Source organism: Balaenoptera borealis, assembly GCF_965194805.1.
Source record: "Balaenoptera borealis genome assembly, chromosome: 4".
Lineage (NCBI taxonomy): Eukaryota > Metazoa > Chordata > Mammalia > Artiodactyla > Balaenopteridae > Balaenoptera > Balaenoptera borealis.
Window position 1 is genome coordinate 105,911,751 of NC_138861.1, and position 16,825 is coordinate 105,928,575.

The 16,825-nt window shown below is 44.3% G+C and overlaps 1 long non-coding RNA gene across 3 annotated transcripts in view; it reads left to right on the forward strand.

Annotated features, from left to right (window-relative positions):
- LOC309627513 overlaps positions 1-16,825 on the forward strand; it is a 39,294-nt gene that overhangs the window by 2,199 nt on the left and 20,270 nt on the right. For 2 of the 3 annotated variants that reach the window (XR_014243773.1, XR_014243774.1), the window contains exon 3: positions 5,119-5,196. This is a non-coding gene — a long non-coding RNA (uncharacterized lncRNA). The remainder of the gene's footprint in view (positions 1-5,118; positions 5,197-16,825) is intronic. The other variant, XR_014243775.1, reaches the window with a different exon arrangement.

The following is a 16,825-nucleotide window of genomic DNA, read 5'->3' on the forward strand; positions in this document are numbered from 1 at the left end:
CGCCCAGTCTGTGGTATTTTGTTATGGCAGCCAGAGCTGACTAAGACGGTGAGGGAGGACCTCATTTGAAGAGATGACATTTGAGCAAATCTTAAAGGAGGTGCAGAAGTTAGCCCCTTGGATATCTGAAGTATGAGTGTTTTAGACAAAAGCCCCACGGCATGAGTGTGCCAGGTATGGCTGAGGAGCTTAAGGAGAACTTGGGGACTGGAGTGGAGTGAGTGGGGTCAGTAAAGGAGCCATTGTAGATGAGACCAGAGACATGATCGTGTGGCGCAGAGGTTCCCAAACTTCCTAGGTCCGTGGTGCCATTAGTGTCTTAGCAATTTTTCATGGTGCCCCTACATCAAAGGAAGTACTTAACAGTGGCTTTATAAATAGTTAGATCCTAACAATCTAATAGTCCCAGTGGGACAGATATCGCTATGTTAACCTAGGAGATGTAAACTACCCTGTGGTGACCCTGTGAATTCCCTGGGGTGCCTGGTGCACAATTTGAAAATGGAAAATGTAAGGTGGTGTGCATTTTAGGGACTTTGGCTTTGGCTTTTGGCAGCTGTTGTGGGGATTTTGAGCAAAGGCGTGACATGATATATTTTAAAAGATTGCTTCAGCTGTTATGTTGAAGATAATCCTGAGACTGTTGTGATGATCCAGGCAAGAAATGATGGTGGCTAGGGTGGTAGCGGTGGAGGTGGTGAGAGGAAAGTGTATTCTGAAGGTAGAGTCAACAGGATTTCCTGGTGGACTGAATGTGAGGGTGAGAGAGAAGAGTCAGAGATGACTCCCAAGGTTTTTGACATGAGCAGAAGGAAGGATTGAGTTTTTTGCCAAATGTGATGGAGAAGGCTGTGGATAGAGCAAGTTTTGCTGGGAATATCAGGAATGTAGTTTTTTACTTATAGGTTTGCTCTTTCCTATCCCGGTGGTGATATTGAATTGTATTTTGAGTCTGGAGTTCAAGAGAGAGATCTGGGATGGAGATGAAAACTTGGGGTCATGAGCATACAGTTGCCATTTAAAGCTAGGAGACTAGCTGAGATCACTAAGGGAGTGTGTCAATGGCATCTAGGAGGTGGAAACCACACAGTGATGTAAGCAGGGCAAGTTTAACATGAAGAATTATTGAATAACAAGAAATTAACTATAAAGGACTAAAGAGAACCCCAAAGAATACCTTTTGGCTGGGGGAGAGTACTCAAGGAAAGACACATTTGGAAGACAGACCCCTCCCCAAGGCTGGGATCTGGACCTCATTGGAGCCAGGATGGTTGTGGCTCCGTGGATGGCAGAGAGCTTCACTGGGTTTCCTGGGCCAGTGCTGCTCTACCGTCACTGGGGAAGCAGGAAACACCCTGTCAAGGTGCAGGTAGACCGAGGCTAGAAGCACTCCCACTGGGGTGCCTTTGAGACCCACTGGGGATCCTGCTCATGGGATGCTGCCGAAACTCAAGGCAAAGCTGTCCCTGGGAGTGCTGCTTCATGTCTCCCACATGCACGTGGTATCCATGTGGCAGGAGCAGAAAGGAAACACGCCAGAACCAGGAGGAGAAGCTCCTTCTTCTTGCAGGGTTTCCAACACTCTCTGTTGGCAAAACTTTGCGTAATGTCAACTGTGCAGGAAGGCCCACAGGGTCTACCACCATTACTGCAGAGCAGCCCATGAAGGTGACCTTGGAGCAGTGCGGCAAAACACTGGCTGTTATGGACTGAATGTTTGTGTCCTTCCAAAACTCATATGTTGAAAGTCTACCCTCCCAATGTGATGATGTTAGGAGGTGGGGCCTTTGGGAGATAATTAGGATGAGACGAGATCATTGGGTGAAACCCTCATGAATGGGATTAGTGCCCTTATGAGAGTCATGGGACAGCTTGCTTCCCTCTACTCTGCTCTCTGCCACGGGAGGACACAATGAGAAATCAGCATTCTGCAGCTGAGAAGTGGGTCCTAACCAGGACCCCTGATCCAGACATGCTGACCCCCTGATCTCAGCCTTCCAGCTTCCAGAACTGTGAGACATACATTTCTGTTTTTTTTATAAGCTACCCAATCCATGGTAGTTATAGCAGCCTGAACTAAGACACTAGCAAAACGTTAAATGTGTGCAGAGAAGATGACCATGGACTGAGCTCTCTAAGATTGGGAAGAAGAGGAAAAGTCAACAAAGGACACCGGAAGGAGCAACCAATGAGGCAGAATGTGCAGTCCTGGGAGTAAAGTGAAGAAAGTGTATTGAGAAAGAAGGAATGAACAGCAATGCCAAATGCTGCTGAGAAGTGAAGGAAGATAAAGGCTAGAAACTGACCATTGGACTTAGCCGTGGGGAGTTCACGGATGGTGCTGACAAGCACTTTCAGTAGAGTAGTGGGGGTCAAAGATTAGAGTGAGCTTAAGAGAGCAGGGGAGAAGAGGAATGGGTGTACAGACGCCTTTAACTCAGTTAAAGGAGTTAACTTTGTTAGAGTCTTCTAAACTTTACCCTTGAACAGAATCTAAAAAAGTCTACCAGGCTTTTGGGTCTGCGTTGTTCTCATAGATTTACTTTATTGCTGAAGCCCTTTCTCGGGGAGCTGATCTGAGGCATGCAATTTGCAGCCTGGTTTATGGCATTTTCTGATTTCCCTTCACCTGAGCTCACCTGAAGCGCCCTTGTCCCAGGTGCTCATTTCCTGCCACACTCCAGAGGTCGGCCTCTGCTCCCTCCGCAGATGGGCTCTCACCAGCTCGGAGGTCAGCCTGTGCATTCCTGGCTCCTCTTCCTCATGGATTCTTAAGGGGTCCACATCCAGGGGCAGTTTTTGCAGGGACACATCTTTTCCTCTCTTGAGGTCCTTGCCACAGGAGGAGGATGAGGAGGATGAGGGATTTATCCGATGAGGAGGATGAGGGAGAGGAGGGATGAAGGTTAGATTCCCCTGAACTCCTAAAGCATTATTTTGCATTTTGCATCTCCCCATCCTCAGTGTTCAGTAAATGTTGAATGAGTGGACGAAAGGCAGGCTTGGAGAAGATAACTAATCGGTGTGCTCCTAGTACGTGATGCAAGTGAGTGATGGAGCCAGGTGTCCACAGATCCCCACCCCTTGTTGCTTGTATGATACCCTGGCTAGAGACATAAGACTGTCACTTCCCTTCCCACAGCCAGTTTTTAAACCATCTTATTTCTTCCATCTGCTATTTTGTCCACCTGTCATCTCCCTTGTTGCCTCTCCCAGGCTGATGGACTCAAGTGCACCTTGTTTGCATACCTGGCTCTGCCACGTGGTAGTGGAAGGACCATGAGCAATGGGCCAGAACTGGTCTCTTTTCTCAGCCCCGTTCTTTGCCCTTCTCTGTCCTGCTCTGTATTGCAGGGACCTGCCTTTCCCAGGCTCCCTTGCCAACTGTCTTCCTATAGGTTTTGGCAGCGGGGTCCCTTGTGGAAGACTGAAGTGGGGGAGAGGGGAGAAACCACAGTATCTCCATGTCCCCTCCTGCCTCTGGTGGCATCTCTGGGGGCAGTGGCATCTTTGGCCATGGCAGTATCACTTCCACAGCCCCAGCTCCCACTGGCCAGCCCCTCCCCTGTGGCTCCCTGCAGACCTGCCCACTGGGCTCTTCTTTTTGATTCTCAGCCCTTGGAGAAGCAGTGGCTTTCCACTGTTGCTAATCTTTGGGTCACCTCACCATCCCATGTTTGGATTCTGGATTTTTCCACCTCCCATATGGCTTATTTCCTTTATTAAGTCCCCCCCTGTTTGAGTAGTTTCTGTTTGCTGGCTGGTCCTCATCTGTGAAATGGGAATGATCATATCTGCCTTATGGAGTAGCTGTGGGGATTCAGTGAAATAGTACATGATTATTTATTCTTATTATCATACTTCAGGGGGAAATAGTGGGCCTATTTTAGGAGAGTATGTTTTGACTTCTGCATTTTTAATTTGCCTCAAAGTCATTGGTCCTCAAGTTCATTTCTCACCCAAGGGAGGTGGTGGCAGTATCACCACTCACCCTTCCGGACACTCCTGAGGGGCTGAATCAGTGCAGCTGAATAACCTGGGACTGGAGAGAGACCCTCCCAGTGTGACCATGTTCGTTCTGTGGCAGGTCAGCTCAGCCGGGGACCTGGGGAGAGCGGTGCTGCTACTCTGGGCCTGTTCAAGTCACAGCTGTTTACAACCCTAGAAAATGGAAAGGCTGAAGTACTGTGTCTAAGGAAAATGCGAAGGCAGACACTTCATCCAAAGTGCAGCCGAGAGCCTGTCTGGGGGCTTGGAAAGAGGGCTGGGAAGGTTCTGCTTCTGGGTCTCTGTTGGTGGAAAAAAATCGGGGTTGAGTCCAATTTTTTCCCCATAGATCAATTCTATTGTGACACTCTATCACTTAGATTAAAATAAATACCATTTGGGACATTCTAAGGGGAAAAAGCTCCACGGAGGCTAAGGGAAGCACATTAGCTAGAGAATCCTACTCAGCCAGAGGCTTCTGTTGTCTTGGGGTCCAGACCAACCTGTGTGTAGGGGATTATGGGTAGAAACCTGCTGTGTTTCTAGAATGTTCTTAGCATTGAGAGACTGTGTCCTGAGGAATACTCCCAAGTTAAGCAAGTCCCTTTCTGGCCTCTGCCTCAGTTTCCTAGAGCTACATTTGCTCCATTTTCAGGGAGAATTTCTTACTAAAATTTTTGCAAATTATGTTATCTCTGGATAAAGTAATTCGGACTAGAAGTCTGAGTGAGAGAAAAATTAAATGTCCCACTTCACTGGTTATTTAAGAAATGCAAACTGAAACAATGAGATGGCAGTCGTACTAGGTAAATGCAGGGGAGCAAATTTGCCACGGAAACATGTGTATCTTTGGCATGAGGATTGTTTTAGGCTGATTATCTTTAAGAAGAAGAAGATTCAGGAATTCCTTCTTTTGACCTCTCCCTTAGCTGCCTAAAGAATTTAGATAAAGGGACTGTTCCCAGAATAGAGCTACCACCAGAGGTATCTGCAAAGAATATGGGCGGGGTGTGGTGGGAGAGAGATCGGAGTTCACTCTATGTCCCGTGTCTCTTCAGGGCCTAGCAAACATTTGTTTATCAAACATTTTCTTTTTCATTTTCATGTGAATTGTCTTTCTCCCCTTTGAAGTCCCCAACCACTACCCTCAATGTCCTCTTTTGTCTTCAGCTGAAGATGGTATTTAAGGTGAGGGCTTCGGCCATTTCGGTGAGTTACTACTATTTTCCTGGGTCTCTCCCATGCATACATGTTATTAAACTTTTATTTGATTTTCTCCTTTTAATGTGTCTCATGTCAACTTAATTCTTAGACCAGCCAGAAGAACCTAGAAGGGTAGAGGAAAATTTCTTCCCCCCACCGCCACCACAAACTAGCAACTATTTTTAAAGCACGTGCTGACATGTGTTTTTGAACCCTGTTGGTGGGAGGGCCACATAGAACTGTTTAGGAGAGTAACTTGATACTCTATCAATACTCTTAAATAGATAGCTAGTGGGAAGCAACCGAATAGCACAGGGAGATCAGCTCTGTGCTTTGTGACCACCTCGAGGGGTGGGATAGGGAGAGTGGGGGGGGAGGGAGATGCAAGAGGGAAGAGATATGGGAACATATGTATATGTATAACTGATTCACTTTGTTATAAAGCAGAAACTAACACACCATTGTAAAGCAATTATACTCCAATAAAGATGTTTAAAAAAAAAAAAAACTTTTCACCATTTGATCTAGTAATCCCATATCTTAGATTCTATGAAATAATCAGAAACAAGACAGAATGGATAAACAGCAAGGTGCTACTGTATAGCACAGGGAACTATATTCAATATCCTGTAATAAACCATTATGGAAAAGAATATGAAAAAGAATGTATACATTGATATATATGAATCACTTTGCTGTACAGCAGAAATGAACACAACATTGTAAATCAGCTGTACTTCAATAAAATAAAAAAAGAAACAAGGACAAGAAATATAACAAATATATGAATTCCTGCATCATTAATTACTGCAATCTTTGAAACAACTCAAAAGACCCAACAATAAAGTATTGTTAAGTAATCACTGTAGCTAACATTTATTGAGCACTTTCTATGCTGTAGGTGTGGCTTTACAAGGATTAACAAATCCTCACAATTCTATTGAAGAGACTCCTATTTTTAAGTCCATTTTACAGTTGAGAAGAATGAGGCATAGAGAGAAGTTACTCACCCAAGTTTACACAGTTAGGAGGTAGTGAGAGCCAGGATTTGAACAGGCATTTCGACTACAACGTTTGTGTTCTCAGCCACTGCACTACAGCAGCCTGCAAATAAGCCATATGATGAGCACAATTTAGTTATGCCAATAACAAATATAATACCATTATCAAAGACCACATTTTCAAACAATTCTTATTGATATGAGACAATCCTCAAGGAATGTGAAAATTATCTGTTGTGGAGAAATAGATTTTTGGTTAATAAAAACTTCTTGCAGAATGCTTTTTTTTTAAAAAACATATTTATTTCCATGGGCAGAAGCAGACCCAACATTTTGAAAATACTTTTGCAACATCACTTTTTTGTAGTGTTTGTTCTGAATTCACAGTTTTCCTGTCTGATCTTCTAAAGCAGACTCCTCGGGAGGCAGATGGAGAGGCTTGCAGTTTAGGAGGCCAATAGCTGGTTAGCAGCAGAGAGGCAAACAAGTTCTGAATCAGCATTTCAGTCCGTGGTAATGCTGGGCTTTTAGCTGCCTGTGACTTCGAGTGTAGAAAAGGGAAACACTCAGATGAGAGGAGTTTTTGAAATGTCCACTTGGTGGAGCTGTCAGCTTAGGTGGAAGTGTGATTGGCTTGCTTACCTGCAAGTAATTTTCAGTGTTGTTTCAATGACTCTTGGAAATTGATGCCCCAGACAACTCCTAGGTCCTTCAAACCCAGATTCTACAATTATAACTAAACAACTTGTAACAAGAAGATGCATAAGTTCTGGGGATCTGATGCACAGCATAAGGATTATAGTCGATATTGCTATATTATATACTTCAGAGTTCTAAAAGAGTCGATCTTAAATGTTCTCACCACGGAAGAGAAATGATAATTCTGTGATGTGATAGAGATATTATTGAAAGCTATGGTGGTTATCATATTGCAGTATATAAGTGTATCAATCAACATGGTGTACACCTTTAATGTACACAATGCTATATGTCGGTTATATTTCAATAAAAACAAAATCCAAGACCCTAAAACAGTATTTGGTGTGATTATTGCCTGTTGCACCCACAGGACTGTAAGCTTCATGGGGGCACTGAATGTCAGGGCTCCCGGAGATACTGCCTTAGTCCTCTTCTTCCTCTAACTTTAGTTAGTTGTCAAAAGGACCATCTAGGGAGCTTATTAAAAACGGATTCCTGGACCCCTCCCCAGAACTGAATCATAGTTGTAGGGTAGAGTCATGTATTAGTTGTCTGCTACTGCATAACGAATAGTGGCTTTAAAGAACAGTACTTATTATCTCCCCCAGTTTCTGTGGGTCTGGAATTTGGAGGGGGCTAATTTGGGGATTCTGGCTCAGGGTCTCCCATGAAGTTGCTGTCAGATGTCATCTGGGGCTACATTCATCTGGAGGCTTGATTGGGGCTGGAGTATCCACTTCCAGAGGTGCTGGGAAGTTGATTCCAGGAACGGTACAGGACAGGAAGGATGTGCTGGGCTAGTTCACGTCTATTCAGCCACACGTGCTGTCTGGGAATGGCAGAGTTTTAAGTGCTGGTTCTTTTGTTGGGTGCATCCTTGCTGGAGTCCTCTGACCAGCAACCCTGAATATAGTTTGTTCCTTGAGCAGGTGTAACCCTCGGCTGCTAACCTGCCATGGTTCCCTTCTGTGCTGGGCCACTTTGTCTTTCCAGGCCATTCTCCTGGGCGGTGTCCTTTACAAGATGCCTCGAGGTTGGCTCCTTCTTACATGACCCACATCTGGCCTGTGGGAACACATAAGCCTTTGCCTCCTCTCACTTACAGAGAAGGGAAGGGAAGTGCCATAGCTCTCCAGTAGTTCTCTCCCAAGACATTGTCTGTCCCTCTGCCATCTCTCCTCTGTCACAGACTGGAGGTGGGTGTCCAGGACTCTGGTAATGACTTCCCAGGCTCTCGATGGGCCCTGCATAAATGATCTAATGCTGTGTCTGGGCATGTGGGGACCTAGTACCTATCACGTTCTCACCTGTGGGCATCAACAGAAAAACTGACACACCAGGTCCCTTTCAACATCCTCTCCATACTCCAGCGCTAAAGCTTCCTAGGAGCTGCTTCACCCTTTCCACTTGGGTGTCCCAGAGGTAACTTGAACATGGTGTGTCCAAGCTTAGTATCCATCCCTGTCTTAGTCCATTCTGGCTGTCTTGGTTGGCAGGGGCTGGATCATGAAGGATCTTTGTTTAGTGAATTTTGTCTTGCAGGCAATGGGGAACCTCTGAAAGCTTAAAACATTTTTTTCCACTGTGAGGCTTTCCGCTTCCTTGCATTTTAGAAGATCCAAGCAGTGTGAAGAACGTCCACAAGGGGGCAGCCGTTGGCAATAGATGGGAATATTGGTGCGGAAAACCAGCGTGTGAAACTGGTTCAATTTTCTTTTCCTTGTGGGGGCCTCTGCTCAGCTCTCTGAGTAGGTCTAAGATCGATACGTAACCTCAATATTGGAGACTAGCTGCTGTGCATCCTGACTTTTTTCTCTCTCCCTGCCTTCCTCCTTTCCTCTCACCCTTTCTCCCCTGCATCCTCTTGTGTACTTTCTTCACTGAAGTGGAAAGTCAGGTTTAAAAAAGTAGTAGATAACTTCCTAAACATGACCAAGCTTGCAACGTCTTAAAAGCCCAATCTCCATGCAAACAGATGACGACACACACACGAGAAACAGCAACAGTTCAGACTGCTAGAGTGTGCACAAGCCACTGGGAAAAGGACCTGTTCCCTGTCAGTATGTCAGAAGTCCCTGTAAAGTTCCCATCACCTGTACACGCTAAGAGATGGTTATTGATTCCAATTCAGGTCTCACTGACGTTTACTGAATGCCTACTGTGTGTCAGGTTAGGTGCTGGGAGATTGAGACTATGTTATTTCACCGAATCTTCACACCAGTACTTTGAGCTCAGTAGGCCTTTCCCTATTTACACATAAGGCAATTGAGTCTTAGAGGGATCATGCCGCTGGCAGGTCACAGAAACATAATTTAAGCCAGAGTTTGGACTTCTTACTCTAGTGTTCCTGCCATTAAACCCCATGGGATTGCTTGATTTAGTCCCATCTCCCAATGTGAATATGATTCAGGGTGACCAGTGTGGGGAAGAGAGAGGCAGCTTTTTCTTCTGATGTCAACTAAGCTCAGTGCATAGATGCTCCAGAGGGAAAGAAGAGGCATGAGGGAACAGGGGCTGTCATTGTTCTTTTTGACTCCAAGTCAGTCAGAGGCTGGAGGGCTCAGTCAGGGGAGCAGACTTAAGGGAGCAGAGAGTGAAAACTTTGGACAACTTGGTGGTCTGTGACCCTTTGCTCAGCCAGGGACTGTCCTGGATAGTCCTGGTGGCCAGCATAGGGCTGGGGTCCAATAAATATTTGTTCCACCGAACCCCTTGTACAGATGGGAAGACAAAGGACCAGGGGTCTGGCTATGACCAGTTTAAGGTCAATGAATGGTAGAGCAAGGTGTGGAACTCTGGGGGCTTTGAGTGTTTCCTTACACCAGTTTTCCAAAGTATGAGCCATTCCATTGGGGTATGTGTACAGGGAGATGTGGGGTGGGACACAGGAGAATGCTTTCTATTTAATAATCATCTATTTTATATAAAAATATGTAGCAAGCTTTCAATTCCATGGATATTATGGCCAGGATGCGACTAAATTAGATAGCAAGAAAAAAGTGGATCGATTTAAATGTTACATAAAGAATACACCGGAATAGCCAATACAATATTGAAGGAGAACAAAGTTGGAAGACTGATGCTACTTGACTTCAAGACTTACTGTAAAGCTACAGTAATCAAGACAGTGATGTACTGATGAAAGAATAGACAAACAGATCAATGGAACACAATAAGGAGCCCAGAAATACACCCCGATAAAAATACAGTCAATTGATCTTTGATAAAGGAGCACAGGAAACACAACGGGGCAAAGATAGTCTCTTCAGCAATGGTGCTGGAACAACAGAACTTCCAAAAAAATTAATCTAGACACAGTCCTTACATCCTTCAGGAAATTCACTCAAAATATAGGATCATTTCCCCATTTCATAGCCTTAAATGTAAAATGCAAAACTATAAACTCCTAGAAGATACCATAGGAGAAAACCTAAATGACCTTGGTTATGGTGATGCTTTTTTAGATACACCACCAAACACATGATCCATGAAAGAAATAATTGATAAACTGGACTTCATTAAAATTAAAAAGTTCTGCTCCGTGAAAGGAAATGTAACAGAGGCGGAGCAGGCACGCAGCTGTTATCGCGAGACCCTGAGCCTCGTGGGCGGAGTTACGGCTGTGCAGACAGTCAGCGCGGTCCGCGCGGCAGAGAGTGCGGGAAGAGGCGGATTGCAGCCTTCTCCCCGGGGCCCTCCGGGCCCTCTGGCCTTGGGGCCAGCAGGTGAGCTGGGGTGCCCGGGGACAGCCTGAGGGCTGTGTCCTATAGAGCTCCAGAGCCCTCACCGCGGCCGCCCCCTGGCCGGGCCCAGGCCTTGAAGCAGCAGTGACCCTTCTCCCCCCATCCCCACCTCGTCGACCTAATGGTGGTGGCAGTCACCATGGGTCACAATCCACGGAGGCCTCAGCAGCTGGAGTATATGGACCCTGCCATTAAGGTAACAGTTTCAACCAGCTTCCGTCTCTCCGTTCAATTTTCAAAACTTGGTACAGCTGAGATCAGTTGTCTACTCCTAGGAGGTGGCCGGAGGTCAGGGTTAAGGTGTAAGGACATTGCGCAGCATTACTCCAGGTCCACCTCTGTGGTTAGCGCTATTCTCAGAGAAGGGCAATTGGGAGCTGGGAATTCACCTGATGGGTATTTGCTCCTATTGATCCTATACAAATGATTCTCTCCAGCTTAAATGAAAAGCCTAAGGACCGGTAGATCCTGGGTGCCTGGCTCCCTCAGTGGTGACGGCTGGGCAGGGTCTGGGGACCTGGCCCTGAGGGCGCCGACAGCTGAGATCTGCCCCTTTAGCCAGGCCTGGGCCCCGGCAGGAGGATCCAGCCTGGGTGCTGGACGAATGCTCCTGGGCCGGGTAACCGGCCCGTGCAGCGACCCTCTCCTCTCAGCCAGGGCCTGGACCTCAGAGGGGGAAAGTTGAGCCTTGGGACCTTGCCCCTTCTTGTCAGAACAGAGAATAACATTTGTTTGGGAGGAGGTTTATGGGAACTCTGTGACCTGACTGTGACCTGACCTCAAAAAAAGGATCTGACACGGAGAGGTTTGCAACAACTAACCATGCCCCTCCCTCACCTTTCCTATTAAAGGGCTTTGCTGGAAGCTTTCGAGGAGCGCAGGGTTTTTAAGGCATGAGCCGCCCGTCTCCTTTCATGGGCCTACAATATGCCTTTCTCTGTTCCCAGCTCTGACGTTTTGGTATTGTTTGGCCTCACTGTGCTTCAGGCACATGGACTTGTGTTGGATAACAAAAATATCAAGTGAATTAGAAGAAAAGCCACAGACTGGGAGAAAATATTTACAAAAAACACATCTGATAAAGGACTGTTAGCCAATATACCAAGAAGCCTTAAAAAACAACAATAAGATAACAAACAACCCAATTAAAAAATGGACCAAAGACTTCAACAGATGCCTCATCAAAGAGGATATACAGCTGGCAAATAAGCATATGAAAAGATGTTCCATATCATGTGTCATTAGGGAAATGCAAGTTAAAACAATGAGATATCACCACACACCTATTAGAATGGCCAAAATCTGAAACAACGACACCATATGCTGGTGCGGATGTGGAGCAGCCGGAACTCTCATTCATTGCTGGTGAGAATGCCGCGTGGTACAGCCACTTTGGAAGACAGTTTGGCAGTCTCTCACACAACTAAACATACTCTCATGGTACGAGCCAGGAATCACCCTCCTTGGTCTTTACCCAAAGGAGTTGAAAACTTAACGTCTACAGAAAACCCTGCACGTGAATGTTTAGAGCAATTTTAATCATAATCTCCAAACCGTGGAAGCAACCAAGATGTCCTTCAGTAGGTGAATGAATAAATGCGCTGTGGTCCATCTAGACAGTGGAATAGTACTCAGTGCTAAAAAGAAGTGCACTGTCAAGCCATGACAAGACATGAAGGAAACTTAAATGCATATTATTAAATGAAAGAAGTCAATCTGAGAGGGCTACAGACTGTATGATTCCAACTATATCACATTTGGGATAAGGCAAAACTATGGAGGTAATAAAAAATTCAGTGTTGGTGGCGGGGGTGGGTAGGAGAAGAGATGAATGGGCAGAGCATAGAGGATTTTGAGGGGAGTGAAAATACTCTGTATGATATCATACTGGTGGGTACATGTCATTACACATTTGTCCAAACCCATAGCACCCTTAGATAAACTATGGATTTTGAGTGATTATGATGTGTCAATGTAAGTTCATCCTCTGTAAAAAAGGTACTGCTCTGGGGAGTGATGTTGCTAACGGGGAGGCTATGCATGTGTGTGGGCTGGGAGTTTATGACAAATCTCTGTACCGTCCTTTCAATTTTTAGGTACACCTAACCCTGCTCTTGAAAAGATAGTCTTGAAAAAATACATTACCTAAAATAGGTTTCCTATTGCTGCTGTACCAAATTACCACAAACTTAGTGATTGAAAACAACCCAGATTTATTATTTTATAGCTCTGGAGGTCAGGAGTCCTAAAATGAAGGGATCAGCAGGGCTGCATTCTTTCCAGAGGCTCTTGGGCACAGCATCCCCTAGAAATTCAGATTATCAGTTATTCCTTTCATGAACCGTATCTTTGATGTTTTATCTAAAAAGGCATCACCATACCTGTCATCTAGGTTTTCTCCTATGCTAGGAGTTTTAAAGTTGCATTTTGCATTGAGGTCTGTGATCCATTTTGAGCTAATTTTTGTGAAGGGTGTAATTTGTTTCCTTGCCTTTTCTAGATTCTAATGGTGCCTTCCTTGGCTTGAGGTCCCTTCCTTGCATCACTCCAACCTCTGCTTCTGTTGTCACGTCTCCTTTTTCTGACTTTGACCTTCTCGTCTCCCTCTTATAAGGCGCCTTGTAATTACATCGGGCCCACCCAGATAATATAGGATAATTTCTTCATTTCAGGATCCTTAATTTAATTACATCTGCCAAATCCCTTTTGCCATGTAAGGGAACACATTCATAGGTTCTGAGATTAGGACATAAATACCTTTTGGGGACCATTATTCTGTCATAGAGTAGAGATGGTATAAATATGTGGTGAGATCACGAAGGTCTTTGAATGACTGAAGTTTGGGAAATACTGTCTCACATCCCAGCTGCTTCCTTGGAGAACATTTACAGCCGTGACACCAGCTTCCTTAGGGATTTGTGTATTTGAAGGGTCAGGTAGAGGAAAGCTTTGCTATCTGAGGGCATAATTGCCTGTTTTTTTTTTTTTTAAATTATTTTACTGAAGTATAGTTGATTTACAATGTTGTGTTAATTTCTTCTGTACAGCAAAGTGATTCAGTTATACATATATATATACATACATTCTTTTTCATATTCTTTTCCATTATGGCTTATCACAGGATATTGAATATAGTTCCCTGTGCTATACAGTAGGACCTTGTTGCTTATGTATAATTGCCTGTTAATGAGGGCAGGTCGTGCCATGGGAAAGCCCTTCTGAGAGCAGGTAGACGTGGAGTTTAATTTGGAAGTGGGCGCTGGAAAAAGCTGACTTGTTCTACGTAAAAGCATGAGAAGAATTACTGGGAAGGGTGATGCACAGCCTTGTACAGGTGGTGTGAGGCTGAGGTACATTTAAAGAACAGGATGTTGATATTTAATCTAGAGTTGTTTTCATTCTTGCCTTGTCACTCCTTCATCTGGTCTCATGCTTAGGGCGGGATAAAAATGCTTTATACGTGTGTGAACCTGTGCTTGAAAAAAGTTATTGGCTCCCACTGGCCAACATTTTATCCTCGGCCCCTCCTCTTCCCAGTTAAGGGAAAGACTGACTTACACATCCAGGTCTTGAGGGACAGATTGTGAACAGAACAGGTGTCAGGACAGTGTTATAGTTTGGACCAAGTAGAGGGACCCGAGAGAATAAAGCCTTTGCAAATATCTCAGGGGAAGTTTTGGTCTTCCTTGTGCATTATCTCAGTTAATCCCCACTAGACACTCTGAGACCCAGAGACGTTATGCAATGGACTTAATGGACCAGCTGGGTCTTTAGTCATGTCTGTGTTGGCTTGAAGGCCAGTTCTCAAATTGGTTGTCATGGACAAACATGCCTGGTTATAGCATTTTAGAGATAGGGTGGTCTTGATGCTAGAGCTCAGGCCTCACCTGAAACTCATTGTTGCATCAATTATATTGTCCAGTATCAAATTTAATGAGTATGCTCTGAAAATTTATAATGTATGGATAACTATGCTTGTAGGTGGGGTATGGGACATTGTAATGGATATGCACCTGCACTCTTTACCAAAGCGTGTTCCTAAGAACGCCATTGTCTCAGGGTGGTAATAGGTCTTCATGACAAAAAGTGTTCCTACTCAGCCATAAAAAAGCATGAAATTTTGCCATTTGCAGCAACATGGATGGATCTGGAAGGCATTATGCTAAGTGAAATGTCAGTCAGAGAAAGACAAATACTGTATGATCACTTATAGGTAGAATCTAAAAAATACAACAAACTCCTGAATGTAACAAAAAAGAGACAGATTCACGGATAATAGATAACAAACTAGTGGTTACCGGCTAGGAGAGGGAAGGGAGGGAGGGGCGAAAAGGGGGTCGGGGATTAGGAGGTATAGCTATTATATATAAAATAAGCCACCAGAATATATTGTATAACGCAGGGAATATAGCCAATATTTTACAATAACTATAAATGAAATATAACCTTTAAAAATTGTGAATCAATATATTGTACACCTGTAACTTATATAATATTGTACATCAACTATATTTCAGTAAAAAAGAGATGGTAAAGATATTTTTAAAGTTTCCACAAGTAAGGAAAATACTGAAAATCAATTTATCTATCCATCCATCCATCCATTTTTTGCCTATCTCTCATTTATCTATGTATTCCTTATAGAACTTCTTAGAACCTCTAATATGTGCAATGGGAATCTCCAAGAGGGAGATATAGCATGCAGCATTTCCTTGGGGATCAATATCTAGAGAGAATGAGTGCCTGACACAGAGCAGGTTCTCTGTGAATGTGTGCGGCATGAATAAACCAATGGGTGAATGTTACAGATGAGGTAAGGAGTTCCAGGAGGGGAAAGAGAACTTCTCTGATCAATATGTAGCTTAAGACTATGGTAATGGTTGAATTCCAAAGTATTTATGAAACATTTACTATGCCAGTAGCTACCATTTACTAAGCACCTACTGTGTGCCAGGCATGATGCTAGATGCTTTCTTATAATCTTTTTAGTTAAAATGGGATCATGAGATATAATCAGTCATTTGGGAGGGCTTCTGTAGGGTCTGCCGATAGAAGTAAGCTTTACAAGGCAATTGTGATAGCCCCATAAAGACTTAACATAACCTGCGATCATAATAGGAAGGACTAAAGACCAGGTGACCCTTCAAGCCACTTGAAATACTAGCACTTAATAGCAGAATGTTATGCATAATTAGACAGGACTAGTGTGCAGCTCTTTTAAAAATACAGCATTTACACTGAATGTCAATATTTTCTTTCATCAGGGAACCACCAGTGTACATTGTTAAGTGAAAGCAAGCAGCCAAGTTAAATTCTAATTAAATGTTACCATTGTTATTTGAAAAATAACAGGTTAGCGTTGGTGTCAAATTGACTTTTATCAGCGGATGGAATTAGAGCATTTTGTCATTTTAGGGCTGTCAAATACATGTGAATAATGTTGCCCAAGAAGCCTTCCTTGACTTTAGTTAAGGTTGAAACAAAGAGAATTAATATGGCGAGGATGTAAATGAGAGTGTCATTAGCACAAGAAAAGGATTATGTTGTATCTGGTTTTCTTTGAGCCTCTGCAGATGCTTTGTTAGCGGGCTGGATGTTTTCCTGTGCTGTGAATTCCAAATGTAGCTCGTGTTCCTGGTTGGCAGTGCAATGGACAAGCAGATCTCCTTCCTGTGTACAGCTTCCCTAAACCGGCTGTCTGAGCAGGGAAATGAGAAGCCTTTCCCCAGGGGCAGAAGGATAAAATATGAAAGAGAATTTGAGTTTTAAGAGAACAGGTACTTATCAAGAGGACAAACTAATCAAGAGTCGTTGTAGGATGGGAAGTGAATACGAGGCAGAGTTTCACGTCTACAAAGCTGGCAGGGAGGTGGCATGATGCCAGCGCTGGGCATCAGAGATCTATTAGTGGTAACTGGTCAGTCCTCCTGTGTGCCAGCCCTGCGTGGTATCCTGGTGATTCAAGACAGTTACTGCCTTTGAAGACCTTAAGATTCCAGAACAGTGGGGGAGACCTACAATGGAATGTGACTCTGAAGTGGATGGCAGAATCCAATTCCCAAGTCTTTCCACTTCTATCTGTGTGAACTTGGACACATTACTGCACCCCTGTGATTCTCAGACTCCTCATCTGTAAAATGGGAGCACTGACACCTACCTCACAGGTCCTTTGTGGGGATGAAATGATGAACT